We start from the raw sequence: 19,163 nt of genomic DNA, 5'->3' as shown, positions 1-19,163 counted from the left end.
GGTGGTGTCATCTGCATATCTGAGGTTATTGATATTTTTTCTGGCAATCTTGATTCCAGCTTGTGCTTCTTCCAGCCCAGCGTTTCTCATGATGTACTCTGCATAGAAGTTAATAAGCAGGGTGAAAATATACAGCCTTGACGTACTCCTTTTCCTATTTGGAACCAGTCTATTGTTCCATATCCAGTTCTAACTGTTGCTTCCCAAACTGCATATACGTTTCTCCAGAGGAACCAGAGATCAAATTGCCAACATCCGCTGGATCATGGAAAAAGCAAGAGAGTTCCAGAAAAACATCTATTTCTGCTTTATTGACTATGCCAAAGCCTTTGACTGTGTGGATCACAATAAACTGTGGAAAATTCTGAAAGAGATGGGAATATCAGACCACTGGACCTGCCTCTTGAAAAATCTGTATGCAGGTCAGGAAGCAACAGTTAGAACTGGACATGGAACAACAGAGTAGTTCCAAATAGGAAAAGGAGTACGTCAAGGCTGTATATTGTCACCCTGCTTATTTAACTTCTATGCAGAGTACATCATGAGAAACGCTGGACTGGAAGAAACACAAGCTGGAATCAAGATTGCCGGGAGAAATATAAATAACCTCAGATATGCAGATGACACCACCCTTATGGCAGAATGTGAAGAGGAACTCAAAAGCCTCTTGATGAAGTGAATGTGCAGAGCGAAAAAGTTGGCTTAAAGCTCAACATTCAGAAAACGAAGATCATGGCATCTGGTCCCATCACTTCGTGGGAAATAGATGGGGAAACAGTGGAAATCGTTTCAGACTTCATTTTTGGGGGCTCCAAAATCACTGCAGATGGTGATTGCAGCCATGAGATTAAAAGAAGCTTACTCCTTGGAAGAAAAGTTATGATCAACCTCTATAGCATATTCATAAGCTGATACATTACTTTGGCGACTAAGGTCCGTCTAGTCAAGGCTATGGTTTTTCCTTTGGTCATGTATGGATGTGAGTGTTGGACTGTGAAGAAGGCAGAGAGCCGAAGAATTGATGCTTTTGAACTGTGGTGTTGGAGAAGACTCTTGAGAGTCCCTTGGACTGCAAGGAGGTCCAACCAGTCCATTCTGAAGGAGATCAACCCTGTGATTTCTTTGGAAGGAATGATGCTAAAGCTGAAACTCCAGTACTTTGGCCACCTCATGAGAAGAGTTGACTCATTGGAAAAGACTCTGATGCTGGGAGGGATTAGGGGCAGGAAGAGAAGGGGACGACCGAGGATGAGATGGCTGGATGGCATCACGGACTCGATGGACGTGAGTCTGAGTGAACTCCGGGAGATGGTGATGAGCAGGGAGGGCTAGCGTGCTGCGATTCATGGGGTCACAGAGAGTCAGACACGACTGAACGACTCAACTGAACTGAGAGGCAGGTCAGGTGGTCTGGTATTCCCATCTCTTTCAGAATTTTCCACAGTTTCTTGACTGTGATCCACACAGTCAAAGGCTTTGGCATAGTCAATAAAACAAATAGAAATTTTTCTGGAACTCTCTTGCTTTTTTGATGATCCGGCGGATGTTGGCAATTTGATCTCTGGTTCCTCTGCCTTTTCTAAAACCAGCCTAAACATCTGGAAGTTCACGGTTCACGTATTGCTGAAGCCTGGCTTGGAGAATTTTGAGCATTACTTTACTAGCATGGGAGATGAGTGCAATTGTGCGGTAGTTTGAGCATTCTTTGGCATTGCCTTTCTTTGGGATTGGAATACTTTTGGTTATTTGGCTGTGACACATGTAGGATCTTAGCTCCCCAATCAGGGACCAAACCTGCACACCCTGGCAAGTCTTAACCACTAGACTGCCAGGGAAGTCCCATGTCTTACATATGCTTTTAAAGTGCATGATATAGACCATGTTGTTATTGGCTTAGACAAAGAAATCATGGAAATATCTTTTAGCATAGTCCTTAGTTTCTAAAGTTTCAAAAATATAGAAAAAGTAAACTTTGTGAAATAAAGAAGTACTGGGAAAAAAGGTAACATTTTTATGTTTTCCCAGTTTTAAGTATATACCATGCTGAAGTTTTAATTAGCAAATTATGTTTTAATAATTGATTGCATTATTTTTTTCTAAGCAAGTGGTACTGAACTTAAAGTACTATTATTCCTCAAAGCCCTAAAGATGTCTATACTGCACAGTTCAGCAACGTAGGATTCTATGAATGGTAAATGTGTAGTATCATTATTTCATGAGTCAGTATTCAGAATAAGGGCTTCCCTTGTAGCTCAGCTGGTAAAGAATCTGGCTGGATTGCAGGAAACCTGGATTTTATCGCTGGGTTGGGAAGATCCCCTGGAGAATGGAACAGCTACCCACCCCAGTATTCTGGTCTGGAGAATTCCACGGACAGAGGAGCCTGGCAGGCTACAGTCCATGGGGTCACAAAGAGTCAGACATGTCTGAGAGACTTTCACACAGAGACACATTCAGAATAAAGTAAAATTTATCATAGTATGTTAAGGCTTGGTGGCTCTAAATATGTATATATGAACAAAGAATCTTAATCAAAGTGATGTTTCCTCATGTCAATGCCAACATGAGGAGTCAGTGATTTTTTTTTTTTAGGTTATCCAAAGCTGTCTTATTATGATGCCAAGAAAGTCCCCTGTTTCAAGCCCAAACCTAATATTCTGAGATCTGCAGCCAGAGTACAAATCAAGATACATACTCCAAATATTTAATGTGTAAATCCAGGTATACTTATTACTCAGCTGGCATTCCTACCAAGGGCTCAGAGCCCATTCAGCATGAATTCCATTCCAATCCAAAGGATCTGTTTTTCCCCAAGGCTAGAGATTTCATGGAGCAGGGTGGGGTAGGGCATTGTATAAAGTGATACTGAGCCCAGGATTGCTGGACAGTGACTGTACCTAGCCCCAGTCCAGATGTTAGCAAAGTCGGCCAAGCTTCCCAACTAGCCAGGTTGAACTAGGGCCCCTCCACCTGCCCCACTTCCCCAATTCAGAAATTCCAGGGCAATTTTAAGGGCTTCTCTAAACTACTTCAACCAAAAAGAAGTAGCACAAACCTAGAAAACACTTTGGGCATCTTTGGACAATGAACTTTTAACAAAATCACCACTTTTTCATGTGTTTCCCAGGGCATAAGCTTGAATACTCTCCTTTCCCTTCACTTGCAAGTGAACACTTAAAAATGCACAATCCCTTATCCTCTTGCCTGCGGACAGCAGTTTGGTTCAAGTGACTTTTTAACACAATTGGAATTTGTTAGCAAACATTAAAATTTTTTCCATTGGGCGTAATAGGGAAAAATGACATATTTCAGTGTTAGTGATTTGCAGAGGATCTGTAAAGAGCTATTGATGCTTGTAGCTAAGAATGGCACGGCCTTGATTTCTAAAATTTGCAATCTTGATATACATTTATTATAACAGTATTCAGAATAAAGTCTTAAAAGATGTCAGGCTTTTGGCATGCCTAGCGGGGGAGGGTTCACATTGATTTTACACTGCGTATAGTCTGCTGAGAAGATGGATAAGGTATATCAAGATTTTCTAACCTTAAGTATAGGATTATCTGCCAAAGAGATTTGTATTTACAGATTGCCCTATGTTTTCTAAGCTAGTAAAGAATTCATGTAAGAATAACTATAATTATAAAATACTCATAAATCAAAGCAATGTCTGTGTCACATTTTAAAATTGTTTGTGGTACTGTAAATATATTAGAAAAAAAAAAAAAAAGCTCTCTAGCAGTTCAGTCAGTTTTCATTCCAATCCCAAAGAAAGGCAATGCCAAAGAGTGCCCAAACTACCACACAACTGCACTCACCTCACACGCTAGTAAAGTAATGCTCAAAATTCTCCAAGCCAGGATTCAATAGTACGTGAACCATGAATTTCCAGATGTTCAAGCTGGATTTAGAAAAGCCAGAGCAACCAAAGATCAAATTGCCAACATCCATGGGATCATCAAAAAAGCAAGAGAGTTCCAGAAAAACATCTATTTCTGCTTTATTGACTATGCCAAAGCTTATGATTGTGTGGATCACAACAAACTGTGCAAAATTCTTCAAGAGAAGGAAATACCAGATCACTTGACCTGCCTCCTGAGAAATCTGTAAGCAGTTCAGGAAGCAACAGTTAGAACTGGACATGGAACAACAGACTGGTTCCAAATTAGGAAAGGAGTATGTTCAGTTCAGTTCAGTTCAGTTCAGTCACTCAGTCGTGTCCGACTCTTTGCGACCCCATGAATCGCAGCACGCCAGGCCTCCCTGTTCATCACCATCTCCCAGAGTTCACTCAGACTCATGTCCATCGAGTCCGTGATGCCATCCAGCCATCTCATCCTCGGTCGTCCCCTTCTCTTCCTGCCCCTAATCCCTCCCAGCATCAGAGTCTTTTCCAATGAGTCAACTCTTCTCATGAGGTGGCCAAAGTACTGGAGTTTCCAGCTTTAGCATCATTCCTTCCAAAGAAATCCCAGGACTGATCTCCTTCAGAATGGACTGGTTGGATCTCCTTGCAGTCCAAGGGACTCTCAAGAGTCTTCTTTAACTTATATGCAGAGTACATCACGAGAAACGCTGGGCTGGATTAAGCACAAGTTGGAATCCTATTGCCAGGGGAAATATCAATAACCTCAGATATGCAAATGACACCACCCTTATGGCAGAAAGCAAACAAGAACTAAAGAGCCTCTTGATGAAAGTTAAAGAGGAGAGTGAAAAAGTTGTCTTAAAACTCAACATTCAGAAAACAAAGATCATGGCATCTTGTCCCATCACTTCATGGGAAATAGATGGGGAAACAGTGGAAACAGTGATAGACTTTATTTCTGGGGGCTCCAAAATCTCTGCAGATAGTGACTGCAACCACGAAATTAAAAGATGCTTGCTGCTTGGAAGAAAAGTTATGACCAACCCTACACAGCATATTAAAAAGCAGAGACATCACTTTACCAACAAAAGTCCATCTATTCAAAGCTCTGGTTTTTCCAGTAGTCATGTATGGATGTGAGAGTTGGATTATAGAGAAAGCTGAGGGCTGAAGAACTCACACTTTTGAACTGTGGTATTGGAGAAGACTCTTGAGAGTCCCTTGGACTGCAAGGAGATCCAACCAGTTCATCCTAAGGAAATCAGTCCTGAATATTCATTGGAAGGACTGATGCTGAAGCTGAAACTCTAATACTTTGGCCACTTGATGTGAAGAGCTGACTCATTGGAAAAGACCCTGATGCTAGGAAAGATTTAAGGATGGAGGAGAAGGGGATGACAAAGGATGAGATGGTTGGATGGCATCACCAACTCAATGGACGTGAGTTTGAGTAAACTCCGGGAGTTGGTGATGGACAGGGAGGTGTGGCATGCTGTGATCCATGGGGTCACAAAGAGTTGCACACAACTGAGCTACTAAACTAGAGTGAACACTGCAGCTCAGTATACAAAATGCAGTGCACACATGAACATTTTGACTGATATTAGGTTTTGAGTAATTTAATGCCTGTAATTTCCATACAGTTTATTATATTTAGACTAATTATTTTAAAGGTAAAAATAAAGACACATTGTTCCTTCAAATTGTAGAAGTTGGACTTCATATAACCATTTCTAGCCTTGGTTCCAGTTAGGATAAATGCCATTAAGTCGTCTGTTCTTGAAATTTAGACTCAATTTTATTCACTGTTTAAATCTGATTTTACAAATCAAACTCAAGTAAGGAAACAAATGGAAATGCATCTGATTTCAGCAGCATCTTCTGTCAGTATATGATAAACAGTATCATTTGCAGGACATGCATTATACCATTTACGTACAGAGGAAGGAAAATGCTGATTAAGCTGCCATTTGGTCCAGGCCTTCCAATACATAGTGTTAGGCAATTTAATCTTTGTAGTTTTAAAACCACACACATCTCTACTCATAACATGCCAGAAGCAATAAAGCTACCAGAATGAGTGGGGCTGTTTGCTTCTGACACATTATAACATCTTTGAGCCAGCAGTATTCCAAAAACATGTGTTATTATCATCTTTGGATTGACAGCTCAGCACCCAAGGGTCTCTTGCTTTCCCTAAGGTTTGTTTTTAAAACCCACAAAGGGCTCCCTTAAAATAAGAATAAAATTTTATTTCCCTTTCTATGACTCATTCACTTGTTTAAACAAAACAAAACAAAACAAAAAAATCATCTGTTTTGCAGTCAAATAACCTCTATGTTTGAGCAGGGTTAAACAGTAACAAGAAAACTGCTAAACGTTTTGAAGTTTTGTTATCAGATTTGGTGAAAGAGTTGTGCTAGCATCAAAATTGTTCATGTTTGTTTTTTAACATATTAGAGATGGTGATATGCCTAGAGTAATACCATGGGTTGACAGCATAAAGATAAAACTATAAAGAAAAAACCTCACTACTTTATGATTTCAGATGATAAAATAAATGCCTGAGTTGACACTGATCTTTTCACTAATTATGAAGAAAATATCCCCTATGTATTTATGACGGTAGGAAAAAAATTTTAAAAACCTGCAGACTATTAGATCCAAATCATCTGTTATTTGAAAAACTGTTTTTAAGTACTCTCTAGTATTCTGAAGTAATTTTTATCTTATCATGTGTTTACTTATAAATCATTCATCTGTTCCTTAAAGCAGTTTCCAACACATAGTCCTGACATTCAATTTTACTTACCTAATGTAGTTAAAAAAGTAAAATATACATTTTTTAAATGGCTTGCAATTTAGACTGGCTCTAAATTAGTCCAAAATACTCAGTTTTGGGTTTTTTTTTTTCTTTTCATTTTAGAAACTCTTGGTTGGCAGCTATATTCTTTCTTTATTATGCCCCATTTACTTTAATTACCTTGAAAAAAATCTAAGATGGGAAAGGAGAATACTCATGCCTTAAATTATCCCTTATTAAAATTCAGAAAGAAGACAATGTGGATGATCAGTTCTCATAAATAAAGATTGTAAAATAGGGAATTGAAAAAATTAGGCTCTATCTGAATATGAATAACATATTTTGTATTAGTAAAATCTCGAATTATCTAAGAAATTTTATTTTTGTTAGTTCTAGTACTTTAGACTTTCCATGCTGAGTTATGGTAAATGTTGGGGTTGCGGGGGTGGGGGTGGGGGTGCGTGTCTGCACGTGTGCATGAACAGAGCAGGGAGAGAAAGACTGCATGCCATTCTGGTTTGCGTTTAAATTCATTACTAGTGTAATATTCTGACCATAACTTTCTGTCTTGATCTGAAACAAACAATGGCTGAAATATAAGCTTAGACTACTCCTAGACATTCTGTTTTCTCTTATTAAAATCTACAGCTATTATATTACGGTATGTGCATTTATCACACACTGCCTTGTAGACTGTGTGTGCGCATCTGTATATGTGTACTTAATTTATCTGTATATTTAATGTTTTGCTTACCCATGCATCTTTCAGGTACAACACAAGTTTAAATGTCACTTCCTCTTTAAAATCTACCCACATGACTCCCAAAGTGGGTCAAATCCATTAATTATATATACTCACAATGCTACACTTGTCTTTTAACACCTTTTTTAAAACTATGCTTGAATAAGTATTTGTGTGTTGACATGTAAGTTTTCTACTCTTGACTCAGTGAGGGAGTGACTTTCTTTACCATTCCTTGCCTGTCTCACCAGGACCTAGTGCAATGCTCAGTCACAGAATGGGAGTAGCTCCGTGATGAATCAATAGAAGTATGAATAAACACACAAATGAGTAATATTGTAAGATTCTCGAGAATCACAGCATCATAGTTTCATATCTGGGTGCATATTCCTTGGAATTACTAACAGAATAGAGTTCCAAAATCTGTGCTAGGAAGTGAATAAGGTTTCTGCCCCAGTAGACCTATGGTATAGAGAAGAGAGAGAGGTGTTGGTTACTATGAGTGAAATGACACAGAACATACAAAACATACAAGACGCACACAAGAGACATACACTCTGGCCAGAGGGAAAAGAACTGGGCAAACTAATTGCCGTTTATTATTATAAAGCCCTCCGTAGGCAGAATTCCAGACTGTAAGAATAAGACTTTTCAGTACAGTGCAGGTGCATACATGTTATCGTACAGCAAAGGGGAGTGAAATCTCTGTCTACTGCAGAGTCTGCACAAAGCCCTCATCTCCTTCTTATCTCAAGAAGGGAATGCTCCCTTGTTTGCAAGGGACCATTAAACTCAAGGCTGTGTCCAGACTCTTTGGCAGAACGTCTCGTATGCAAGGACGCTAAGCCTGAGCAGAGAGACCCGTTTGCAGGCACATCTCTGTTACCCTATTAACCCTTCAGAGAGGTTAATCAAATAACTATATAAATGAATATTAAACAACATGGTGATTACTGTGTGATAGTAAAGAAAAGATACATCATATGTAGTAGATGGCACAATGAAAGATGTATTACGCTGATTTCCCTAAGTCAGGAGGAGATTACATCAGGCTGTCTTGACTGAGCTGAGGTCAGGAGGAGGCTTTGGGTAAGATTGATTTAATATAATCAGATTTCAGTTAACAAAGCTAGAACCTAGGAATGTTTATAAATTTTCCATGCTGCTGCTGCTGCTAAATTGCTTCAGTCGTGTCCGACTCTGTGCAACCCCTTAGACGGCAGCCCACCAGGCTCCACAGTCCCTGGGATTCTCCAGGCAAGAACACTGGAGTGGGTTGCCATTTCCTTCTCCAATGCATGAAAGTGAAAAGTGAAAGTGAAGACGTTCAGTTGTGTCCAACCCTCAGCAACCCCATGGACTGCAGCCTTCCAGGCTCCTCCGTCCATGGGATTTTCCAGGCAAGAGTACTGGAGTGGGGTGCCATTGCCTTTCCTAAATTGTCCATATATGCAGCTAATCTGTGGAAGGGCCAAGGCTAGATCTCAGGGAGAATTATAAGCAACATTTATTGAGGCATTATCAAGCATTGGGAACAGTTTTGAAAAAAAAAATTCACATCTTTAATTTAAAGTTTCTTTCCCCTCTTCTTTCTCTCTCTCTGGAAGGAGTTTTAGTCTTTTATTCTACTCCTTGGCTCCCCATACAGGGATGGAGAATTAATCATCTGAATGATTAATACCTAATGATCGATTAGTCTATAGTCACTACTAATTATGATCACCATTCTCTGAAAAGCAAATTCATACTAATTCATGGATGACATCTTTTATACTTTCTCTGGGTATCTAGCTATCTCAGTAAATTAAACTGTGGCCAGTTCTGGAGCTGGAACTGCTTCATTCCATCCATTCCTACTATACCCAGCATGGGTGCTTGCTTAGTGGGTGCTCAACTGCCTTCAGGAGCCACACCAACACTCTTCACCTCTACCTGATTGTCACTGTTACTCTTTTTTGTGGGATATGACCAGAAAGAGATTAATAATATCCCAATAGTCAGATTCTCTTTTGATGTAGACAGAAAAGAAACCCCCGTTTTGGCCCATATGCTTATTCATGTGATTCAGCCAGGTAGATCCATAGCTTTGGAATTTGTTTGATTTCAACCCTCCTAAATTGGTATTTAATTTCCCATATGACTACTGGTAACGTGTGTATTCTTCTTGGGGACTACTTAGGAAGTGGTAGATATAAGATTCAGTCACCTCTGATTACTTATTTATAAAATCTTCTAATCCAGGGTGTCAGCAAATTCCTGCCCATAAGCCACATTCCATTGGCTCCCTATTTTGTGGAGAAAGGTTTTTTGGAACATAGCCACACCTGTTCATTTGTGTATAATTTCTGGCTGCTCTTATACTACAACGGCAGTGTTGAGTAGTTGTCAGAGACTGGATGGCCTGCAAAACTGAAAATATTTACTAACTGATCCTTTATAGAAAAAATTTAAGACCTTAATCTAAGCTAACCTTTACTTCTAATAATAAGTACTGTCTACTGAATATTTCCTATTTAAAAAAAAAACAAAAACAAAAAACCTTGACTGAATCATCTGATAGAAATACTGAAGATTTACAGCAACCTAATTTTGTCAAGAAGAAATTGTGTGCTTCCAAATAAAAATAAACATTCTTACCAATAATTGATATATCTTGGAGAGACTACAGGGTTTAGATACATTAATACTTGAATTTCCCTCTGCAATAAGTAGGGGGTAAAAAGATGTGTGGTATACAAAAGAACACTTAGATACCTTATATTCCCCTATTTTTGTACATCAGCCCTTTTGTGATTTATTTCTTTGTTTGAATTTCTCCTTAGTATGTATTTCAACTATATTTATTCTGTACTACCAAAGTAGACTCTGGAACTCACCTTACCCTAGGGAGTTTCTGCCTGAGGAGCCTTGATAAATAGCATCTTTCTGGACTGATGATAAGGAAACTGCTGTGTAGCGGGGATATAGGAGGATCAAGGTTGACCCTTGGCTAGTTGGCCAACAGCAGTCATCTAGTTATGAGCTGGCAGACTAATATAACTATGACATGTCAAAACAAAACAAAACAAAAAAATACATCAGAAATATACTCTTTAAATTCTTTATGAATCAAAGATTTTTCATGCTGACACTTTCAAATTAATGGAACTATCATGCAGTATGATATATTTATGAAATGCTCCAGGATGTTCCTATAGAGAAGCTGCTTCAATTTTTTGTGAAAGCAATCCAAATTAAAACTGAAGTATAGCCTCTCTCTCTCTCTCTCTCTCTCTTTTTTTGGTGTGAACAAGAGAAAAAATAATGTTATAATTGTATGCTTCTGTTAAGCACATAACAGTACTAAAGAATTTTCCTGTTATTATGACAATTTGCCAATAGAAATTTCTCATGCAAGTTATTAACCTCGGATGGTCTCTTGTATTTCTCCTCTCAACATTGATCAAATAATATACAACATTTAAATTACCTACAGTTGATCTAAACAGATTATATTTCTATCTTCTGGTATGTCAAGTATCCTCAGAATATTCAAACAAGTAATACAAGACTGCATACAACTATATTTATTTTATAGGTGGTGAAACCAAGAAAGTTCAAATAAGGGAAAAATATACTTTTAGCTCATTTGATTATTAAGGATACAAGATTATAATAAAAATGCAACATAGACTGTTAGCACTTCAAGTACTCTTCTGGGAGAATATAAAATTTATGGAAATTTTATGCCATTTCTTTTGATTTTATTTTTACTTCTAACTAGTAGTTACATATAGTTTAAAGACTCAAATAATACTAAATGACTTATAACAAAAATCAACAATTAATCCCCACTTTAATTTTCCTGAAGAGGTAACCACTTTCATCTTTTAAAATTTATTTTATATATATATAAATATATTCTATGTAAATTTATTATATATATGTATATACATGTATGTAAATAATGGGATTTCCCTGGTAGCTCAGCTGGTAAAAAACCTACCTGTAATGCAGGAGACCCCAGTTTGATTCCTGGGTCAGGAATATCCCATGGAGAAGGGATAGGCTACCCACACCAATATTCTTGGGCTTCCCTTGTGGCTCAGCTGGTAAAGAATCCATCTGTAAAGCAGGATACCTGGGTTCGATCCTTAGGTTGTGAAGATCCCTTGGAAAAAGGAATAACTACCCACTCCAGTATTCTCCTCAGAGAAATCCAATGACTCTATAGCCCATGGGATGACAAAGAGTTGGACATGAATAAGCAACTTTCACTTTCACTTTCTTTTCATGTAAATAGTATTCAGTTCAGTTCAGTTCATCTTTCACGATTTGAAACAGCTCAACTGGAATTCCATCACCTCCACTAGCTTTGTTCATAGTGACGCTTTCTAAGGCCCACTTGACATCACTTTCCAAGACGTCTGGCTCTAGATTAGTGATCACATCATCATGATTATCTGGGTCGTGTGACAGTGCTGCACACAATATGCCAGCAAATTTGGAAAACTCAACAGTGGCCACAGGACTGGAAAAGGTCAGTTTTCATTCCAGTTCCAAAGAAAGGAAATGCAAAAGAATGCACAAACTCCCACACAATTGCACTCATCTCACATGCTAGTAAAGTAATGCTCAAAATTCTCCAAGCCAGGCTTCAGCAATACGTGAACTGTGGACTCCCTGATGTTCAAGCTGGTTTTCGAAAAGGCAGAGGAACCAGAGATCAAATTGCCAACATCCGCTGGATCATGGAAAAAGCAAGAGAGTTCCAGAAAAACATCTATTTCTGCTTTATTGACTATGCCAAAGCCTTTGACTGTGCGGATCACAATAAACTGTGGAAAATTCTGAAAGAGATGGGAATACCAGACCACCTGACCTGCCTCTTGAGAAATCTGTATGCAGGTCAGGAAGCAACAGTTAGAACTGGACATGGAACAACAGACTAGTTCCAAATAGGAAAAGGAGTACGTCAAGGCTGCATATTGTCACCCTGATTATTCAACTTATATGCAGAGTACATCATGAGAAACACTGGGCTGGAAGAAACACAAGCTGAAATCAAGATTGCCGGGAGAAATAGCAATAACCTCAGATATGCAGATGACACCACCCTTATGGAAAGTGAAGAGGAGCTAAAAAGCTCCCGTCTGACACTGTTTCCACTGTTTCCCCATCTATTTCCCATGAAGTGATGGGACCGGATGCCATGATCTTTGATTTCTGAAGGTTGAGCTTTAAGCCAACTTTTTCGCTCTCCTCTTTCACTTTCATCAAGAGGCTTTTTAGCTCCTCTTCACTTTCTGCCATAAGGGTGGTGTCATCTGCATATCTGAGGTTATTGATATTTCTCCCGGCAATCTTGACTCCAGCTTGTGTTTCTTCCAGTCCAGTGTTTCTCATGATGTACTCTGCTTATAAGTTAAATAAGCAGGGTGACAATATACAGCCTTGACATACTCCTTTTCCTATTTGGAACCAGTCTGTTGTTCCATGTCCAGTTCTAACTGTTGCTTCCTGACCTGCATACAGATTTCTCAAGAGGCAGGTCAGGTGGTCTGGTATTTCCATCTCTTTCTGAATTTTCCACAGTTTATTGTGATCCACACAGTCAAAGGCTTTGGCATAATCAATAAAGCAGAAATAGATGTTTTTCTGGAACTCTCTTGCTTTTTCCATGATCTAGCGGATGTTGGCAGTTTAATCTCTGGTTCCTCTGCCTTTTCTAAAACCAGCTTGAACATCTGGAAGTTCACGGTTCACGTATTGCTGCAGCCTGGCTTGAAGAATTTTGAGCATTACTTTACTAGCATGTGAGATGAGTGCAATTGTGCAGTAGTTTAAGCATTCTTTGGCTTTTCCTTTCTTTGGAATTGGAATGAAAATTGACCTTTTCCAGTCCTGTGGCCACTGTTGAGTTTTCCAAATTTGCTGCAATACTGAGTGCAGCACTTTCACAGCATCATCTTTCAGGGTTTGAAATAGCTCAACTGGAATTCCATCACCTCCACTAGTTTTGTTCGTAGTGATGCTTTCTATGGCCCACTTGACTTCACATTTTATGCCTATTTAAAAATATTTAATTTCTAGGCATTCTCTGTTGACATTCCTTCATGGAGAATGAGTATCTAGATGTCATTTGCATGGTACCACCTCTCCCTCATAACCAATACACACTTCCTAAACCCTCCTCCTTCTGATATAGTTATATTGTCATTGTCATTTAGGTTACATAAATGTTCCCTATATGTGATTTGTAAATATGCAAATGGTATTGATAATTGAATACTGGCTCACTATAGGTGTGATATGCCTGCAACTTAATATTATTCTCTCTCTTAATCTCTCTCTTACCCTCCCTCCTGTAATTTCATTATTTATTTGTTTCTGTATATAATTATTATAGGTAATTCAAGTCTATGCCCCTACTACCAATGCCAAAGAAGCTGAGGTTGATCAGTTCCATGAAGTCCTAGAGATCCCCCCTCCTTGACCTCGGATGTGGGGTAGCTCCTCTCAGCTCTTCCTGAGCCATCACAGGCTGGCACTCTGGGCTTCTGCCCCTGACCTTTGACGTGGAGTAGCTCCTCTTGGCTGCTGCCCCTTGGGCATGGAGTCCTCCTGGCTTCTGCCCCTGACCTCGGACATGGGGTAGCTCCTTTCAGCCACGATTGTGCGCCGTCCCAGCCGCCCGCACTGGTGTGCCGTTGCAGAGGGCTTAGAGGAGCTACTCCACGTTCAAGGTCAGGAGGGGTGGCGGTGAGGAGATACCCCTCATCCAAGGAAAGGAGCAACGGCTGCGCTTTCCTGAAGCAGCCCTGAAGAGATAACCCACATCCAAGGTAAGAAAAACCCAAGTAAGACGGTAGGTGTTGCAAGAGGGCATCAGAGGGCAGACACACTGAAACCATACTCACAGAAAACTAGTCAATCTAATCACACTAGGACCACAGCCTTGTCTAACTCAATGAAACTAAGTCATACCCTGTGGGGCCACCCAAGACGGGCGGGTAATGGTGGAAAGGTCTGACAGAATGTGGTCCACTGAGGAAGGGAATGGCAAACCACTTCAATATTCTTGCCTTGAGAACCTCATGAACAGTATGAAAAGGCAAAATGATAGGATACTGAAAGAGGTTCTCCTCAGGTCAGTAGGTGCCCAATATGCTACTGGAGATCAGTGGAGAAACAACTCCAGAAAGAATGAAGTGATGGAGCCAAAGAAAAAACAATGCCCAGTTGTGGATGTGACTGGTGATAGAAGCAAACTCTGATGCCATAAAGAGAAATATTGCATAGGAACCTGGGGTGTCAGGTCCATGAATCAAGGCAAATTGGAAGTGGTTAAACAGGAGATGGCAAGAGTGAACATCGACATTCTAGGAATCAGCGAACTAAAATGGACTGGAATGGGTGAATTTAACTCAGATGACCATTATATCTACTACTGTGGGCAGGAATCCCTTAGAAGAAATGGGGTAGCCATCATGGTCAATAAGAGTCCGAAATGCAGTACTTGGATGCAAGCTCAAAAATGACAGAATGATCTCTGTTTCGAAGACAAATCATTCAATATCTCAGTAATCCAAGTCAATGCTCCAACCAATAATGCTGAAGAAGCTGAAGTTGAACGGTTCTATGAAGACCTACAAGACCTTTTAGAACTAGCACCCCCCGAAAAAAAATGTCCTTTTGATTATAGGGGACTGGAATGCAAAAGTAGGAAGTCAAGAAACATCTGGAGTAACAGGCAAATTTGGCCTTAGAATACAGAATGAAGCAGGGCAAAGGCTAATAGAGTTTTTCCAAGAAAATGCACTGGTCATAGCAAACACCCTCTTCCAACAACACAAGAGAAGACTCTACACATGGACATCACCAGATGGTCAACACTGAAATCAGATTGATTATATTCTTTGCAGCCAAAGATGGAAAAGCGCTATACAGTCAGCAAAAACAAGACCAGGAGCTGACTGTGGCTCAGATCATGTGCTCTTTATTGCCAATTAAGACTTGAATTGAAGAAAGTAGGGAAAACCACTAGACCATTCAGGTATAACATAAATCAAATCCGTGATGAGCATACATTGGAAGTGAGAAATGGATTTAAGGGACTAGATCTGATGGATAGAGTGCCTGATGAACTATGGACTGAAGTTCGTGACATTGTACAGGAGACAGGGAACAAAACCATTCCCAAGGAAAAGAAATGCAAAAAAGCAAAATGGCTGTCTGAGGAGGCTTTACAAGTAGCTGTGAAAAGAAGAGAAGTGAAAAGCAAAGGAGAAAAGGAAAAATATAAGCATCTGAATGCAGAGTTCCAAAGAATAGCAAGAAGAGATAAGAAAGCCTTCCTCAGTGATCAATGCAAAGAAATAGAGGAAAACAACAGAATGGGAAAGACTAAAGATCTCTTCAAGAAAATTAGAGATACCAAGGGAACATTTCATGCAATGATCGGCACAAGAAAGGACCGAAATGGTCTGGACCTAACAGAAGCAGAAGATATGAAGAAGAGGTGGCAAGAATACACAGAAGAACTGTACAAAACAGATCTTGATGAGCAAGATAATCACGATGGTGTGATCACTCACCTAGACCCAGACATCCTGGAATGTGGAGTCAAGTGGGCCTTAGAAAGCATCACTATGAACAAACTAGTGGAGGTGATGAAATTCCAGTTGAGCTGTTTCAAATCCTGAAAGATGATGCTGTGAAAATGCTGGACTCAATATGCCAGCAAATTTGGAAAACTGAACAGTGGCCACAAGACTGGAAAAGTTCAGTTTTCATTCTACTCCCAAAGAAAAGCAATGACAAAGAATGCTCAAACTATCCCACAGTTGCACTCATCTCATATGCTAGTAAAGTAATGCTCAAAATTCTCCAAGCCAGCCTTCAGCAATACATGAACCGTGAACATCCAGATGTTCAAGCTGGTTTTAGAAAAAGAAGAGGAACCAGAGATCAAATTGCCAACATCTGCTGGATCATGGAAAAAGCAAGAAAGTTCCAGAAAAACATCTATTTCTTCTTTATTGACTATGTCAAAGCCTTTGACTGTGTGGATCACAAGAAACTGTGGAAAATTCTGAAAGAGATGGGAATACCAGACCACCTGACCTGCCTCTTGAGAAATCTGTATGCAGGTCAGGAAGCAACAGTTAGAACTGGACATGGAACAACAGACTAGTTTCAAATAGGAAAAGGAGTACATCAAACCTGTATATTGTCACCCTGCTTATTCAACGTATATGCAGAGTACATCATGAGAAACGTTGGACTGGAAGAAGCATAAGCTGGAATCAAGATTGCCGGGAGAAATATCAATCACCTCAGATATGCAGATGACACCACCCTTATGGCAGAAAGTGAAGAGGAACTAAAAAGCCTCTTGATGAAAGTGAAAGAGGAGAGTGAAAAAGTTGGCCTAAAGCTCAACATTCAGAAAACAAAGATCATGGCATCTGGTCCCATCACTTCATGGGAAATAGATGGGTAAACAGTGGAAACAGTGTCAGACTTTATTTTTTGGGGCTCCAGAATCACTGCAGATGGTGACTGCAGCCATGAAATTAAAAGACGCTTACTCCTTGGAAGGAAAGTTATGACCAACCTAGTTAGCATATTCAAAAGCAGAGACATTACTTTGCCGACTAAGGTCCATCTAGTCAAGGCTATGGTTTTTCCTGTGATCATGTATGGATGTGAGATGTGGACTGTGAAGAAGGCAGAGTGCCGAAGAATTGATGCTTTTGAACTGTGGTGTTGGAGAAGACTCTTGAGAGTCCCTTGGACTGCAAGGAGATCCAACCAGTCCATTCTGAAGGAGATCAACCCTGGGATTTCTTTGGAAGCAATGATGCTAAAGCTGAGGCTCCAGTACTTTGGCCACCTCATGCGAAGAGTTGACTCACTGGAAAAGACTCTGATGCTGGAAGAGATTGGGGGCAGGAGGAGAAGGGACGACCGAGGATGAGATGGCTGGATGGCATCACGGACTCGGTGGACATGAGTCTGGGTGAACTCCAGGAGATGTTGATGAACAGGGAGGCCTGGCGTGCTGCGATTCATGGGATCATAGAGAATTGGACACGACTCTGTGACTGAACTGAACTGAACTGAACTGAACTACTCCTTGAAAGGAAAGTTCTAACCAACCTAGATGGCATATTAAAAGCAGAGACCTTACTTTGCCAACAAGGTCCGTTTAGTCAAGGCTATGGTTTTTCCTGTGGTCATGTATGGATATGAGTGTTGGACATGACTGAGTGACTGAACTGAACTGAACTGAACAGGATGCCCAAAGAACTATAGGCAGAGGTCTGTAATATTGTATATCTGTAATATTGTACAAAAGGCAGGAAACAAAACCATCACAAAGAAAAAGAAAGTGATTATCTGAGGACGACTTACAAATAGCTGAAGAAAGAAAAGATGCAAAAAAGAAAAGCAAAAGGGAAAGGTAAATCCAACCAAATGCAGTGTTCCAAAGAAAAGCATGGAGAGATAAGAAGGTCTTCTTCAATGAACAGTGCATAAAACTAGAAGAAAACAACAGAACGGGGAAGACTAGAGATCTCTTCAGGAAGATTAGAGATATCACGGGAACATTTTGCCCAAAAATGAGCATAATAAAGGACAGAAACACCAGACACCTAGTAGATGCTTAAGAGATCAAGAAGAAATGGAAAGAATATATGGAAGAATGGCACACACAAAAAAAATGAACTGGATTACTACAATGGTGTGGTCAGTCATGCAGAGCCTGACATTCTGGAGTGTGAAGTCAAGTGGGCCTTAGGAAGCACTGCTGTTAATAAAGCTAGTGGATGTAATGGAATTCCAGTAGAACTATTCAAAACCCTAAAGGATCATGCCATCAAGGTGTTTCATTCAATTTGTCAGCAAATCTGGAAGGCCCAGCAGTGGCCACAGGACTGAAAAAGGTCGATCTTCATCCCAATTGCCAAGAAGGGTAGTACTACAGAATGTGCTAACCATTGGACAGTTGCACCCATCTTCCATGCTAGTAACATCATGCTTTAAATTTTGCATGCTAGGCTTCAGCATTATGTGAACCAAGAACTTCCAGATTTCTAAGCTGGGTTTAGAAAAGGAAGAGAAACCAAGGATTAAATAGCCAACATTTGCTGGATTATAGAGAAAGCAAGGGAATTCCAGAAAAACATCTACCTCTGTTTAATCGACTATGCTAATGCTTTTGACTATGTGGAGCATAACAAACTGTGGAAAACTCTTACAGAAATGAGAATATCAGACCATCTTACCTGTCTCCTGAGAAACCTATATGCAGGTAAGAAGCAACAGTTAGAACTCTGTATAGAACAACTGACTGGTTCAAGATTGAGAAAGGAGTATGACAGGGCTGTCTGCTTTCGCCCTGTTTATTTAACCTATAGGCTGAGCACATCATGAGAAATGTTGGGCTGGATGAGTTACTACCTGGAATCAACATAGGCAGGAGAAACATCAACAACCTCAGATATGCATATGATATCATTCTAATGGCAGAAGGTGAAGAGGAACTAAAGAGCCTCTTGATGAAAGTGAAAGAGGAGAGTAAAAATGTTGGCTTAAAACTCACCATTCAGAAAACTAAGATCATGGCATCTGGTCCCATCAATTCATGGCAAATAGATGAGGAAGAAATGAAAACAGTGACAGACTTTATTTTTTGGCCTCCAAAATCACTGCAGATGGTGACTGCAGCCATAAAATTAAAAGATGCCTGCTGCTTGGAAGAA

Source organism: Budorcas taxicolor, chromosome 21 (genome assembly GCF_023091745.1).
Source record: "Budorcas taxicolor isolate Tak-1 chromosome 21, Takin1.1, whole genome shotgun sequence".
Lineage (NCBI taxonomy): Eukaryota > Metazoa > Chordata > Mammalia > Artiodactyla > Bovidae > Budorcas > Budorcas taxicolor.
The sequence above is the reverse complement of the archived record's forward strand: the minus strand, read 5'-3'. Positions refer to the sequence as shown.